The 16,596-nt window shown below is 39.0% G+C and overlaps 1 protein-coding gene and 1 non-coding gene across 2 annotated transcripts in view; both read right to left on the bottom strand.

Annotated features, from left to right (window-relative positions):
• Positions 1-16,596, bottom strand: part of GPC6 (glypican 6) — a 1,216,347-nt gene that overhangs the window by 634,466 nt on the left and 565,285 nt on the right. The gene's annotated exons all lie outside the window — the stretch shown is intronic.
• TRNAG-UCC (transfer RNA glycine (anticodon UCC)) lies at positions 11,089-11,163 on the bottom strand. Its single transcript has one exon. It is a non-coding gene; the product is annotated as a tRNA-Gly (tRNA).

The raw sequence follows: 16,596 nt of genomic DNA, 5'->3' as shown, positions 1-16,596 counted from the left end.
CTACAGTCTATGGGGTCTCAAAAGAGTTGGACATGACTTAGCGACTTTTGTTGTTGTTTAATCACTGAGTCATGTCTCTTTGTGACCCTCCCTGTCTTTCACTATCTCCTGAAGTTTGCTCAAACTCATGTCCATTGAGTCAGTGGTGTTATGCAACCATCTCATCCTCCATTGCTCCCTTCTTCATCTGCCCTCAATCTTTCCCAGCATCAGGGTCTTTCCAGTGGGTCAGCTTTTCGCATCAGTATTGGAGCTTCAGCATCAGTCCTTCCAAAGAATAGTCAGGGTTGACTAGTATGAACTCCATGCAGTCCAAGGGACTCTGAAGAGTCTTCTCCGGCACCACAATTTAAATTTAGTGATTAAACAACCACGAAAAGCTGTTTGTACATTTGTCTTTTTTTTTTTTTTTTTTTAAGTCTACTCTTTATGTTTACTGTAATTACAAACAGCTAGAAAAGGCCTTGCCTATGCTGTAGGTAAGGATAATTTGTTCCCAATGGTATAACTCTCTAAAAGACCCAGTGGGAGACAACAAACCGCCATAGTAACTCTTCTATTGAATCCTGAAAAGCAAACGCTACAAAAGACTTTTGAGCAAAACTTTTTTCTTCCAAATACAACTCAATGCTTTTCACTAGAACTTTTCAGAATTTTGGCTAGAGTCTCTTTTGATCTGTCAGCCATTTTAAAGATAACTTTGCCATTCCCGAGTTTCTATGCAATGACTTGAGTAAAATGTAATACCCTTGCATATAATCCATACAACTGCACCATTCAGCCTATGCTTATCATACCTTGTCTGGCAAATGACTTGAAAAGTTTTAAAGTAATACACACTTACAGCTTGGGTAGACAGATTCATGAATTTGAGAAACATTTTGAGATATTGGGGAAAATTTAAATATGAAATATGGGAGGTGACTGCATCTAGTTTCTAGGCTGGTATTCATGCTGATAGGATAGTTTTTAGGGAGCACCTTGAATTCAATTTCCTTTATTTTAACAAAACCTATTTCATGCACATTGCTTACAGATGGAATAACTTGCAAAAACACAGTCAGTTTTATAGACCACATTCTCATAGAGATTTGCACAATTCCTGTTCCGCATAAACGCTTTCCTGGAAAGCATAACATCACATGTAACTTTCTTTATGTTTGCTCTAGGTCACTCACTTCAGACAATGCACAGTTTTGGCATGACACTAATCTCTCCTCTAAGGGCACTTTCACTTTTTGGGATGCTGTTTGCGATGCCCTAGGGACCTCAGTGAAGTCTGAGTAATTCCTCTGTCCCAGTGATGCTGTTTTCTCAAATATGTTCAATTTGGTCCTTGAGAGGAGCCTCCGTTAGCTCTCGATATTTTAATATGAGCTGACAGAACGTGTTCCCTCTGTATTCGGTTTTGCCCATTAAGGACAACCTCAAGTCTTTCTGGTTTAATTTCACAATAAATTTATCAAACAGCAGCAATGCTACACATTCTAAAAGGCAATTAAAAAAAAGTAATATGCATCTAACATAAATATATATTCATAGAAAATCTTATCTCGTCATTTTGTCAGAACTGATTTGTACCTTTTAGTAAGAGACGCCTGCCTAACATCTTTGTTCTTAAGATATAATAAATACATAATCAAAGGAGAGAGACTACTTTACTTGTGATGTTTTAGGAAGTACAGTCAGTGTAACGTAGAAGGCAATGGCAACCAGCTCCAGTCCTCTTGCCTGGAAAACCCCATGGACAGAGGAGCCTGGTAGGCTGCAGTCCATGGAGTTGCTAAGAGTCGGGCACGGCTTCACTTTCACTTTTCACTTTCATGCATTGGAGAAGGAAACGGCAATCCGCTCCAGTGTTCTTGCCTGGAGAATCCCAGGGACAGGGGAGCCTGGTGGGCTGCCATCTATGGGTACAGAGTCAGACACGACTGAAGCGACTTAGCAGCAGCAGCAGCAGCAGCAGTCAGTGTAGGCTATAATTATGTCAAGGGCAAGGAGTGAAGGAATCAGTATGTGAGTGCCCTACGTTGAAAGTCTTGTCTGTCCTGTTCACTGGGTACCCCAAGCAGTCAGGGCACTGCCCACTACACAGAAGTGTACAGTAAATACATCTTCATGTGTGTGAAAGTTGAACTTTTTTTTTTCCACTGGAGAGTGATTTCTTTGAAGGTTGGAATGATGCCTCATCACGGGAGGGATCCCACTCTCTTCACAGTGTGGTAGGAGATACAGCATCTTAAATATGAAGGCAGCTTGATAGAGTAAGGTTCAGCTCTGACTCACAGAGTCAAGCACTGTAGCAAACTCTGTTTATCCATTACAACCCTCATAACTGCTCCAAAGAAGGTGTTTCTGTTTTATTTTTTCTTTGTCTTTAAATTGGAGAATAATTGTGTTGCAATGTTGTATTCGTTTCTGCTGTACAATGAAATGAACAAGCTTTATGTATACACATAGCCCCTCTCTCTCTTAAAAGACCTCCCTCAATCCCATCTCACCCCTCCAGGTCATCGAAGAGCATCGAGCTGAGCTCCCTGTGTTATATAGCAGCTTTTATTAAAAAAAAAAACAAAACACCTAAGATCATGGCATTCGGTCGGCCCCATTACTTCATGGCAAATAGAAGGAGAAAAGGTGAAGTAGGAACAGATTTCCTCTTCTTGGTCTCTAAAATCACTGTGGATGATGACTCCACCCATGAAATCAGAAGACAATTGCTTTTTGGTAGGAAAGCTATGATAAACCTAGACAGTATGTTGAAAAGCAGAGACATTACTAACAAAGGTCTGTATAGTCAAGGCTATGGTCTTCCCAGTGGTCATATAAAGTTGTGAGAGTTGAACCATAAAGAAGGCAGAATGCCAAAGAATTGATGCCTTCAAACTGTGGTGTTGGAGAAGACTCCTGAAAGTCCCTTGGACAGCAAGGAGATCACAGCAATCAACCTTAAGGGAAAGGAATCCTGAACAGTCAATGGAAGGACTGATACTGAAGCTGAAGCTCCAGTATTTTGGTCACCTGATGAAAATAGCTGACTCACTGGAAAAGTCATTGATGCTGGGAAAGATTGAGGGCAGAAGGAGAAGAGGGCATCAAAGGATGAGATGGCTGGAAGGCATCACCTATGCAATGGACATGAACTTGGGCAAACTCCGGGAGATGGTGAGAGACAGGGAGGCCTGGCGTCCTACAGTTCATGGGGTCACAAAGAGTGGGGCACGACTGGGCGACTAAACAAGTGTATATATGTCAGTCCTACTTCGCAATTTGTCTCATTCTTCCCTTCCCCGCCCCCCCCCCCCCCCCCCCCCCGCCCCAGAGTCTTTTCTGTCACTGTCTGATGAGGAAACTGGGCAGAGCCACAGGGCAAGTTTTGTACTCAGGTTGTCCAGTGCTAAGATCCACACCTTTTACTACACCATTTCTACCTCTCTGTAGGCTGTCAGTATCACTGCTTTGAAGTTTAAACCAATTCATTTATCTTCTGTGCTAATAACTGACAAGGGAGGAAGTACTGGGTAAATTGATCATTTCTTACATCTCAGAAAAGACGTTCTGTTAAAAATTCATATGTGGTTTACTTTATACACAGTTGACTGTTGAAAAGCATGGTTTGAACTGTGGGGTGGGGTGGGGTCCACTCCTACGTGGATTTTTTTCCATAGACACATATAAGTATTATAAATGCATTTTCTCTTCCTTATGATGTCCTTAATACTTTCCTTAACTTCCTTTATTGCAAGAATATACTATGTGGTGCATACAACACAGATGTGTTAATAGCCTCTGTTACTGATAAGGCTTCTGGTCAATAGCAGATAGTTAAGTTTTTCGGAAGTCAAAAGCTATACAAGGTTACAATTTCAAGAGGGGCCATCATCCCTTATCCCAGTGTTGTTCAAAGGTCAATTGTAGTTACATATCCTTATGCAGCGATATATTTTCTTTGTGCCTAGAGATAAATCTAATATTTTCTAAAAATCAGTGACTATTAAATTTAACATATACTTTATGTATATTATTTATATTTACATATATATAGGATCTCTTTCTTACTCCTCCCTATATATGTACATACATATATAAATATATATATATAAATATATCCTATAGATATAAATATATACACATACACATATGTATATACATTTATATCTATACATCCTATAAATAAATTTTATTGAAAGAACATTAAATTAGGGAGGGTTTCATGAAGGCAAGATGTGTTAACAAGCTACATTTTTGCGTTTTTCCCACATATCTGCACTATAAACCCACCAAACTTTAAGAGATGGTGACTTATTGAAGTGTCTAGTTTCACAGAGAGAGTAATAATGGCTTGAGTACACTGTATCTTTGTAAATATGAATCATTCATTCAAAGACTGGTCATCACTGAGAAATAACTGAATTTAATAGCAGATTAAGTATTGGTATGAAATCATCCAATATTACCCCCAGATAGACTATATATATTTTTTAACTCTTTGCATATAAATTTTTAAGTTTTGCTACTATGTCCACCTAAGAATTAAACGTTGTCATGCTGCTGGTGTACATTTCCAATGACCTTTCACCTATCCCCATGTGTGCTTATTTGACAGAAGATGTAGCGCGGTTACAGCAGAGCGTTCATTCAGTCCTTCATCGCACAGCAAGGGTATGATGTCCACGGCCTATGATATTTTTGCACCTCAAAAATCTAATAGAGTTGGACAAAACGGCATCTACTGCTTATTAAATCTTGTTTTTATATGGTTGACCTAATTTTCCAGGGTTTAAAATTCAACTTATCACCTTTTTGGCTGAAATTTCAAAGCTGCTCTGTCAAATACTACATGTCACTTACACTTGTACATGTCAAGTACTGGATTCACAGAAGATCTATGTCAGTTTTAAGTCTGGTCCCAATTAGAATCTTCAAAGTTGTAAGCGCAGTTTTTATTTGTCACACCTTTATCACCTTCAAAATACCTGGGAGCAAAGAAGTAACATGACTTACGCAGTCATACCCTAGACCTTGCCATTATTAATAATGGTTACCCTTCCATCGTCTCAAGTTCAGCCACTTTTTAACCACTAGCCCTTCCCCCCTGCTATTCCCACTGCACCAGTCCTCCAGGGATATACATACCCTTGTTCTGTACAGTCCATTATTCTACTATCTTTTAATCTGTCCCTCAGGACCTCATTCCCCTCCTAATTTCAGGCCAATTCCCTAGCCTAACTGTATCCTTTATTAAAGTTAACAAAATTATAACCTTTGCTAACAGTTGGAAATATAGTCACTCACTGTCTGTCATGAATACATACAATGACAACCACCCTCCGCCCTGCAAACGCACAGCCTTTTGGACTGATTTCAGCTTAAAATTCCAAGTCTCCAACCTAAAACTCACACTTAAGATGCTTCGTTGACCCATTATATTTTCTCTTAAACCATTGTTTCACAATTTCTCCCTCATGTAAAGCTAATAAAATGACTCAAATATGCCCTGACTTTTCTACAGTAATAACTGGAAGAAAATAAGCTATCACTCCCTTGGAAATATCCTGGTAACCCCAAATCTATTCATTCCCTCATTCATTCATTTAGAGTATTTATGTAGCACTTAATGGAATCCTAAAATATCAGGTCCAAGAGGAATTTCCAAGCCTTTCAAGCTATACAAGAGGAAATTGAAGCCGAGAAATTTCCATTTTCATGATCTAAACATCGCATTCCCAGGTGCTCAAATGGTAAAGAATCTACCTGGAGTGCAGGAGACCTGGATTTGATCCCTGGGTTGGGAAGATTCCCTGGAGAAGGACATGGCGACATACTCCAGTATTCTCGCCTGGAGAATTTCATGGACAGAGGAGCCTGGTTGCAGTCCATGGGGTCATAAAGAGTCAGACATGACTGGGCAACTAACCCTTTCTGATTAAACACTGCACGTATAGAAAGACTGTCCTGGGGGGGAAAAAAAAAATCTTCCCTCAGTTGGCTTCTTGCCTTAGTTTGCCTAACCTCTGTGCAGATGGTATAAAAGACTATATCCCATAATATACTACATGCCCTTGGTACCCAATGTGACAAAACATGTTCACTGGCTCAGCAGCATCACGTATCTGGATGCTGTTGGAAATTCAGCATCTCAGGCCTCACCACAGGTTTAGGGAATCAGAACCTATCTTTTAACAAAATTCTCAAGAGTTTCATTTCCAAGGAACACTTGAGAATTACTGCTATACTAAATGACAATTAGAATGATAATTATGGCCCAGCATCTGGGCTACTGCCAGGAAGACAAGAAATAAAACTTCATCTTTTCTTAGGAGAGGCTACCTTTTATTGTTTTGTTTTTTTTTCTGACAGAGCTATCTTGTCTTTTTTGTTTTGTTGGGAGTTTGACTTGTGAAAATTCTCTTGGTATTCAAAAATCCATCCCTTTGTGTCTGAAAGTTAGGAGCTTTGATTTTGTTGATACCAGAAACTGATGCACTAGCACACCAGGGCAAACCTCATACATTTTAAATTAAGATGGTGCATCAGAGTTAAGATGAAAAAGCTTATGCTCTTCTTGGAATGGCAAAGCCTGAGGAAATGCAAGCTTGCCACCATGAAATCAAATATGTGTTTTCCTCCTCTGTGGCACACACTTTTAAAAACAATAGATATCACTCTGGGGCCAGGATGAGGTTAAAGCTAATGAATTTATATTATCAAAATAAGGAGAGAAAAGGTTATGTTATTGAGCCAAAGGAGGAAATTTCCTCCCCAGCCCCTTTGTTTCGAAATTACTTCTGAATCCTTCCATCAACGGAAAAGTGTTTCCAGTCTTACTGCCCTTTATTTTTCTTTAATTTTATATCCCTAATATGTTCAGAATGCAAAAACTTCATCAGCAGTCTTTTCTGTCAAAATACTCAGATTTCACTGAAAATAAACAGACGTAAAGTCCATTAGTCTTGTGATTTCTAGGTCAGAGGCATATCACACATATAATTTCATGATAAGAAAATGTCCACCACTTTAACTACTAAAGTACTAAAATAGCATGGTAAAAATAAAGCAGTTGCTGTTAAAAAAAATACACTCCTATAAATAGATACTTTTTATCTCTTTTCTGCTCAATGGAAAATATCAACAATTACTCCACTGCTGATGTGAAATTACTATTTTTTTTCCCCCAAACAAAGCCCCTTGATTTTTGACCCTAAGAATGATATAAAATCAATTCTCTGGATGCCTTTCCAAATTGAGCTCTTATCTTCTTCAAAAATCTTTTCACAAACATTAACATTCCAACACAACCTACAGGTCATTGGTATACACTGCCTTGTCCGCAGATGATTGATTTGTCTTTGGCAATGGAGAGCCTTCCTGAACCCAATTAACACGAATGATACCTACTTACCTAAGAACTAGATGCTTTAAATGCAAATGTATGTTAGGTAACAGTATACATGTTTGTTTCTTTTTTTCTTTTAATATCTCTATCTTGTAAATGTCCTGGCCAAATGTTGATAACAAAACAAACTTACTGATTTTAAGACACTGCATGTTTTCAATCATCCTTGTCCTTTTGTTAATGTATTTGTTTTTTGTTTGTTTAGTTGCTAAGTTGTGTCTGATTCTTTTGTGACCCCATGGATTGTAGCCCGCCAGGCTCCTCTGTCCATGGGATTTCCCAGGCAAGAATACTGGAGTGGGCTGCCATTTCCTTCTCTAAGGGATCTTCCCAACACAGGGATCAAACCCAAGTCTCCTACCCAGAAGGTGGATTCTTTACGCTGAGCCACCAGGAAAGCCCTCATTAATGTATTTAGTCTTGATAAAAAGAAAACCACAGGAGCAAAATAAAAGCACTTATGCCAGGCTGTTAAACCAGGGCTTAATACCTAACCTTGTTGAAGCTTTCACCGCCCCTGGAAATTCAGTCTTAGCCCATCAGTCGAGAATTTTCGGGTTGCCACCAATGAGGTAATCTATCACATGGGTCCTCTCCATCCCCCAAAGGAAGATGAAGTAAGCTCCCACACAGACTCCTTCCTTCCCCCACAGCCTGCTTACCTAAGCCTGAAATTGCCTTTTTTGTTTCTGACTTCCTTCTGCCTTTCAGAACCCTTGCCTTTCCGTAGCTTCCCTCTTGCTTGCCAGATGGGATGCTGCCTGATTCATGAATCATTCAATAAAGCCAATGAGATCTTTAAAATTTATTAGGGATAGATTTTGTCTTTTAATAGCCCTTACTTTCTAATGAGTGGGGATTGCTCTGGTATGGCTTGTGGAAGAGTTTTCACATGTACACCACTTTTCGTGCCGGGTCCAAGTAAAACAGAATCGGAAATTCTGTTCAGATTTCTGAACAGAATCTGGTACCATGTGTACGCCAGGAGCATTTGGCATATAGTGGCTACCATGTGCAGTGTGACCTAGTCTTAGAAGTGACAGGAAAGGCCGATATACTTTTTAAAATGTGCTTGAGGAGCACAGATAACACTATGAATATTTTGGAAATAAAGTATTTTAAAGAACTTGGAATTGAATAGACATCGTCATGCTCATACTTACTGAATCTACAGCAGTACTCAGTGCTTTAAATATGACATCTTATCTTCCCTATTTAGGTCTCAGAGTACTGTGACACTTCCAACTTACTGTTACAGGCAGCTGTGATGGGGGGTGCTCACCATCCCCACTGATGTTGATCATGGTCAGTCATGACCCCAGCTGGAAATGTGAGTTCTTAGGTCCATCATCTCCTTCCTCTCCCCATCAAATCACTGAAATACAGTCGTGTGCTCCATGTGGACAGGCAGCCCTTCCTCGTGTTTCAAATCCTCCCCAGAATGTGGTGTGTAGAGTGCCAGTGCGTGTGTATTAAACTGGAAAGCCCAGAATGTGGGATCATTTAAGCACGGAGGGTGAGAGCTTGTACTGGAAGCTTGCTTCTCAAACCTGAGCGTGTAGCAGGATCACTTGAAGGGTTGCGTCAAACAGATTGCTAGACACCATACCCAGTTCCTGATTGTGTACACCCGGGGAGGGACCAGGGAACTGGCTTGTCTAACAAGCTCCCAGGTGATGCTGATGTTGCTGGTTGTGCACCACACTTCCAGAATCACTTTATGTAAATATCTTCTAGTCCATGATTGTTCAGAGAAGTATTTCATACAAATCTTATTTGGTTTTTCTCCAGGCAGCTTTTAAATTGCTGCTTCTCTTTGAACCTTATACGCTCATAAAATTCATAATAAATTTGAAGTCAGGAATGAATGTTGAAAGGGCATGAGACTAACTGCCATGTGATTTTCATAGCTGTGGGCTATCATCTCTTGCCTCCTGATTTGTCAAGATTTTTCTTTTAAAGTATGGAAATTATTATCCTTATGTGAAATCCATACACACATACACACACACATGCAGGATATAGGGACCATATTTAATAAACACGAAAACATTAATAGAAATATATAGATATTTGTTTTCATTTTGGCCAGCATTCAGAGCCAAAATGGCTTAATAAACTGAGAATGGATGTTGAACATTTCTTAGCAAAAATAAAAATAAAATTGTGGAGTCCTATCATAAAGATGTGAATCAGTTTATTTGCTCACTTTATTAAGAAAGTAATCTGAAAATGCAAAATACCCCTACAGCTTAGATTTCTTTTTATTTAATAATTACTAGTATTTTAGAGTTCTAGTCCTCCATCATATTCATCACTATCATAAAAGTAGTTAATAGGGATTATTAAAAGTTCTTGGTTCCATGATAATTATATTATAAGATACATCTAGTTAACATTGGCAATACTTTTCCTGCTTCTACCCTCAACACAATACAAAATGCACAAGGGGTGCAATATAAAAGTTCATTTATATTCTTAGCAAGGAATTCACACAATACAAAAAAGTCAATAGCAACCTTCTGAAATTCTAAAGCAAGGGGATAAAATATTTAAATCTTTCATTGGCTCTCTTGGTTTCCTTTAAATTTTCCATTCAGAGAGATGGAGTAGTTTGGTATCTCACAGCCTTTTTCATTAAAGGTTGCATCAAAGTCAGAGAATAAAAACAGAATTTGAGTGACTATTTTTGCAATTCTCCCAGGGATGGTCCACAAGTAGTACCATTCTAGAATTAATTTATTATATTAAATGGATGATTTAGGGTCTCAGTTAAGATTGGCTGAACAATTTAATCAAAACAAATAGAAACTTCTAGAGATATATACCCCATCATGGAGAAGGATGCGGTCCACATCAGAAATGAATCTGTGGCTCTTCAAGATGCTCGGGACATGATCTAGCAAAAATAGAGTAGAATGCTTCCAATTTTAATAGGCTATCATTTCAAACCAACTTCTCAGACATTATTTTAGCAATAACCTTGCCAAGTCAATAGAGTTCCTCATTTTACAGACAAGAGGTGTGAACATTAGACAATTCAGAAGCTGAAGAGTCAAGGGGATCATCAAGGTCACGTGGCTGGTAAGAAGCAACACAGGTGTCCCGATGCCAGACAATATGATTTTCCCTGATCAAAGGCCATATATCATTCAATTTTTCCAAAAGCCTGAGGGTCCTGAGAAGCTCCCCTCTACTCTCTATACACCCATTTTCCCGATTTTAGTTTGCTCTGGGTAATGAAGTCTTCAGGATGTACTCTGCTACACCAGCAGAATTTACACACCTCCTGCCCTTAAGAATTAACAGGAAGACCAAGCTTCCCCCTGCAAGGCTTCCTCATCATTATGCAGCCTAGTTGCCCTTGGCAAGTGGAAAGCAGAGCTTTGACATGCCCTGTGGATCTGACTAAGTAGCTTCAGAGAAGGCAAGAAAACCACTGACGTGTTACCCTTAGAGTCAGAAGTCAGAGAAAACTAAGGATGGAACATATGGCCAAGCTGAGAAGGCAGAGTGTTACCTGAATAAAGGCATAATGGAAGGGACTTTCTCTCTTCTGGTCCCCACCACTAGAAAGAGGACAGAACTTCTCCATCATTCATTTCTTTCCCATTTAAATAGATGTCATTTTATTTATTTATTTTTTTAAGTTTTACTTTTGGGCCATACCGCTTGGCATGTGGGACTCTTAGTTCCCCAACCAGGGATCGAACCTGTGGCCCCTGCATTGGAAGTGCATGGAGTCTTAACCACTGGACCACCAGGGAAGTCCCTCCACTGTTAAGTTTTCATTTGTAATTCTCATTGTTAATTTCTCTCCTTGTTAATTCTTCATAAATGGTTTAAAAGAAGAGATCTCTTTTTCATGGTTGTGTTTGCTACATGACATTTGTATGACACTAAACTTCATAGGTGACTCTTTCGAAAAGACATTTTGAAGACAATAAAACAAAACCACAGTTTTGTCTCATTTCCTGGGTAGAATCCTTAGAGAATAGAACTTTGGATGGAAAATTCATTTCCAACTACTCCTGGAAAGGGACAGTGATGTTAACTGGATACGGTTAGAAGGCCAATTTCACCCTGTGTTGTTTTCAATATCACAATATAAACAAGTTTACAATCCCTCTGAACTTTTTTTTTTAACTGTCATAGTGCAGGAACAGCCTCTCAGACATTCTGGAAGCTAAGGCTGTCAACAGACTGTCGGTGTTTCAACAGCGGTTTTCATATTTTCTTCTAACAAAACAAACAGCAGAGTCACCTATTTCAAGATGTCTTAACATTTTAATTAATGTGCTGCGGAACAAAAAATAAGGTAGTGGGTGATGAGACTATTTTTGTCAGGCTCCCATTTAACACTATTTAGTAGTATTTTTAAATATAAGTGCTGGTGTTAAACAGTGTTTCTGGACAACTCTCTTTGAAAATAAGTGAACAATAACTCTATACGCCTTTCATCTCAAAATATCAATAGCGATGCTGACTTAAATGCTAGTTCAACTAATAGACCTTAGGAAAAAAAATGACATCTTGCTAGGAAGTATTTGAATCTTCTGCAAGTGAACATCCTTTAAAATATGCTCAGGCGCTCAGTCCTGTCTGACTCTGTGACCCCATGGATGGTAGCCCGCCAGGCTCCTCTGTCCATGTATTCTCCAGGCAAGAATACTGGGCTGGGTTGCTATTTCCTCCTCCAGGGGATCTTCCTGACCTGGGGATTGTACCCATGTCTCCTGTGTCTCCTGCCTTGAAGGTGGATTATTTACCACTGAGCCACCTGGGAAGCCCTCTCTTTAAACTGCCCTGATTTTAAAAAGAAAGAAAAAAAAAAAAGTAAAAGAAAAGACTTGTTTCTTATTGCACTGTAGGCTTCCAACAAGACAGGCAACATTTCTACAACCCTAGCCTGCCAAATTTCTGTTACACAGTAGCACCCCATACTATTTTTGAATAAAGTACACATGACTCCAGAAGCATTAATGAGTATCAGTGACAGCATAGGTCACAAGCAACAGGTAATACCACTCATTTGTCAATGAATTGATCAGGACTTGTGGAAGTAACATTTTAAATTTATTGGAAACAGAAACACAAGGGGTTATGAGGCTTCTCACTAGCTGCCCTTTACAGAAACTAAGTATTTCCTATAGTTACCCTCGGAAACAGCTTAATTCAGAGCACACACTTCGCTGTTGCCCGTGCCTGGTGTACATGTGTGCTCCTGCTCATTCGTGTCTGACTCTTTGCTCAGGCTCCTCTGTCCATGGGATTTTCTGGGCAAAAATACTGGAATGGTTGCCTTTTCCCCCTCCAGAGGAGCTTCCTGACCCAGGGATCGAGCTTGCATCTCCTGCAATTGGCAGGCAGATGCTTTACCTCTGAGCCACCTGGGAAGCCCCCATATGCTTGGAATGATCTTTAAAAGTAGCTCTTTGTTGCTACCTGCAAAATTTCTCCACAGGTGAAGACTCAGCTCCACTATCTGCCACTGGGCAGACATTCTCACTCTGCATTGAGAATCAGCTGTTCCATTCTTTGTACTTTAAGTGCCGCATTATAACTAATGTGAATACACTATATCCTGTCTCTTCTACTAGACTCCCCCTTCCTTGAGTTCTAGGACTATGTCTTATTCATCTTAGTATTCTCTTTGCCTAAACTAATGCTGTGTAAGAATGCGTGTGTGTGTGTAATATAAATAGGCTTCCCAGGTGACTCAGTGGTAAAGATCCGCCTGCCAATGCCAGAAATGTGGCTTCGATCCCTGGGTTGGAAAGATGCCCTGGAAGGGGAAATGACAATCCACTCCAGCATCCACCCCCTTGAAATCCCATGGAGAGAGAAGTCTGGTGGGTTACAGTCCATGGGGTCCCAAAATAGTTGGACAAGACTGAGCGACTAAGCACAGCACAGCATATACATAAATATATATATATATATCATGTGATAAATTTTATTTAAAAAAACGGGATTAAAAGGAGAGTACTAGAGGAGTGAGGCCATCTATTGAAATGAAAGGATAGATGTGAGCTGTATTCTTTTTTAAAACTTTTTATTTTATATTGGAGTATAGGTGATTAACAATGTTGTGATAGTTTCAGGTCAACAACAAAGAGACTCAGCCATACATAAACATGTATGCATTCTCCCGCAAAATCCCCTCCCTCCAGGCTGCCACATAACATTGAACAGAGTTCCCTGTGATATACTGTAGGACTTTGCTGCTTATCCATTTAAAATATAGCAGTGTGCACATGCCCATCCCAAACTCCCTAACTATCCCTTCCCCTCATAAGAGTTGTAGTCTTGACCCCAAAGAGAAAGTTGGTTCTAAATACAGGAGCTTTTTCTCACTAGTGTCTATCCTTGGAAACTTCCATGACTCAGGGAAGGAGGCTGTGATATTTATAAGATCATTGACCAGTCTATGATGAGAGCAATAATGTACAGCACACTTTTTGATAGTGTTTTTAAAAAATGATCACTATCCAAGTTTCTTAAACTGCCTTTATATTTTTAATACAACCTGAACTGAATAGTCAACACAATTCTCATAGACATGTTTTTTGACACAAGAATACCATTAATGATCTGGGACATATTTTCACACTGCTGTGCTCAGCTGCTCAGTTATGTCCAACTCTTTGCAACCCTTTGGACTATAGCCTGCCAGGCCCCCCTGTCAATGAGATTTTCAAGGCAAGAATACTGGAGCCAGTTTCCACTTCCTCCTCCTCCAGGTAGTCTTCCCAACCAAGGGATCCAACCCATGTCTCCTGCATTGCAGGGGAATTCTTTACCTCTGAGCCACAGGGGAAGCCAATTTTTCACATTCTATATATAAGTATATATATAGAATATTATATATATGTTATAAATATATAAATGTTTTATATATATTAAATATAAATGTTTATAAAATGTTATATATATAAATATTCTATATATATGCTATATGTAACATATATATGTATAAAAATGTTATACATATATATATATATATAAAAGATCGAGTAGAACATTTCAGTCTCACTGGACAAATATCAGATATGCTTTGCTTTAGGCTGGTCAGTCTGCTGGAAAAATGTTCTGACTTCCTCATGAACAGAGTTACTACAGCTGCAAAAACCGTCAATAAATTTGTCACTGTTTTAGTCATGAAAATAGTGTAAGTCTTTCTTCTTCAACTACCTTTTTAAAATTGATTTCCAAGGGCATTTTATATATGGCATTATGAAGGCTCTATTTTTGGGGGCTCCAAAATCACTGCAGATGGTGACTGTAGCCATGAAATTAAAAGACGCTTGCTCCTTGGAAGAAAAATTATGACCAACCTGGACAGCATATTAAAAAGCAGAGACATTACTTTGCCAACAAAGGTCTGTCTAGTCAAAACTATGGTTTTTGCAGTAGTCATGTATGGATGTGAGACTATAAAGAAAGCTGAGTGCTGAAGAATTGATGCTTTTGAACTGTGGTGTTGGAGAAAACTCTTGAGCATTCCATGGACAGGAAGGAGACACAACCAGTCCATCCTAAAGGAAATCAGTCCTGAATATTCACTGGAAGGACTGATGCTGAAGCTGAAACTCCAATACTTTGGCTACCTGATGTGAAGAACTGACTCACTGGAAAAGACCTTGATGCTGGGAAAGACTGAAGGTGGGAGGAGAAGGGGACAACAGAGGATGAGGTGGTTAAATGGCATCACCAATTCAATGGACATGAGTTTGAGTAAACTTCCAGAGTTCGTGATGGACAGGGAGGAGCTGGCCTGCTGCAGTCCATGGGGTCTCAAAGAGTCCGATACAACTGGGCAACTGAAGTGAACTGAACTGAATACAATAAGCAAGAAAAAACACCCCAAGACACATTCTATTACTAGTGTAATTCAAAAATAATGCATTAATACTTGATAACTAAAACCTGAATTACTAATAACATATCTGCTATATTTTCTATTTTTTCTCAAACTTAAGGCTTTCCTTATAAGCTTCCAGTTCTTTGGAATTTGAGATTAGACTACTTACATCTTTTCTATGTAAAATAAATATACTGGGATCTGTAGTGTTCACATCTATAGAGATTAACCCCTAAATGTTATGCTCTGTGTTATAAAAATGATACAGATTTCTCAATGGGAAACAATCTTCTTTTTCAAGATTGTGAATTGAATGGTACTCATGGCAATCCACTCCAGTATCCATGCCTGGAAAATCCCATGTACAGAGGAGCCTGGAAAGCGATAGTCCATAGCGTCACAAAGAGTTGGACACGACTGGAGTGACTTAACACATATATACATATGTCTATTACCTTGTTTGAAAATCCTAAGAAAGGCCTCCAGCTTTCCACTCCTAACTGGGCAAAACTTACATATTTTTAACTATTGCCTTTAAGAGTTTGTTCCAATACCCAGCAATAAACTGAATATGGTAATGTCACCTTCTTTAACCTAAAGCCTACTTTTGCTTTTAGTATTGATATATAAGGTGGTGTCATACATGTTGCATTTTCAGTGATTGATTTTGCAAGACATGTTTGTGTATTGCAAATATTTTTGCTGCTTTAAAGAAAAGATCTTAAAATGCATTTTCAGAGTTTTATTTTCTTTCATATCAGCTGTGGGCAAACCAAATGAGAAACATAGAGGGAAAGGAGTGCATGTTTCTTCTTATCCCTAAGATCTCAACCAAAATGTTCACTTGTTCTTGTTATTTCTCTCCTGGCTCTCTGTGTCTGTATGTCTGTGTGTGTGTGTGTGTGTGCGCGCGCACGTGTACGCTCAGTCGTGGGTTAGGTTGACTGCACTGTTTTTAAAAAAGTTTTTTTTTTTTTAATGTGGTAATCGAGTAGCTCATATTTTTACTATTCCTGAGATAGTTTAATTGTTAAAGAAAACACTGTGGTTTATATAAAGGCCCCTGTAAGTGAGGTATCAGTGCTGTATGATCAAGTTGATATTTTCAGACTTGAAAGTACCTTTCAGTACATCCTTAAAATGTACAACAAAGGGAAGTGATTTGCTGAAATAAAAATGTTATATCTGGCTCAAGCCCAAATTGCTCAAGGCCATGTAAAAATCTGAGGAGATGCAGACATAATAGGCTCACTAGGTTGGAAGTAATGTCACATTTTTCTAAACGCAAAGACTAATCCGGTGCCACTTGCTAAGTTGAGCTCAGGTTTCATCGACA

This window comes from Capricornis sumatraensis, chromosome 12, assembly GCF_032405125.1.
Source record: "Capricornis sumatraensis isolate serow.1 chromosome 12, serow.2, whole genome shotgun sequence".
NCBI lineage: Eukaryota > Metazoa > Chordata > Mammalia > Artiodactyla > Bovidae > Capricornis > Capricornis sumatraensis.
Note: the sequence above shows the minus strand (reverse complement) of the source record. Positions and strands in the feature narration are given on the sequence as shown.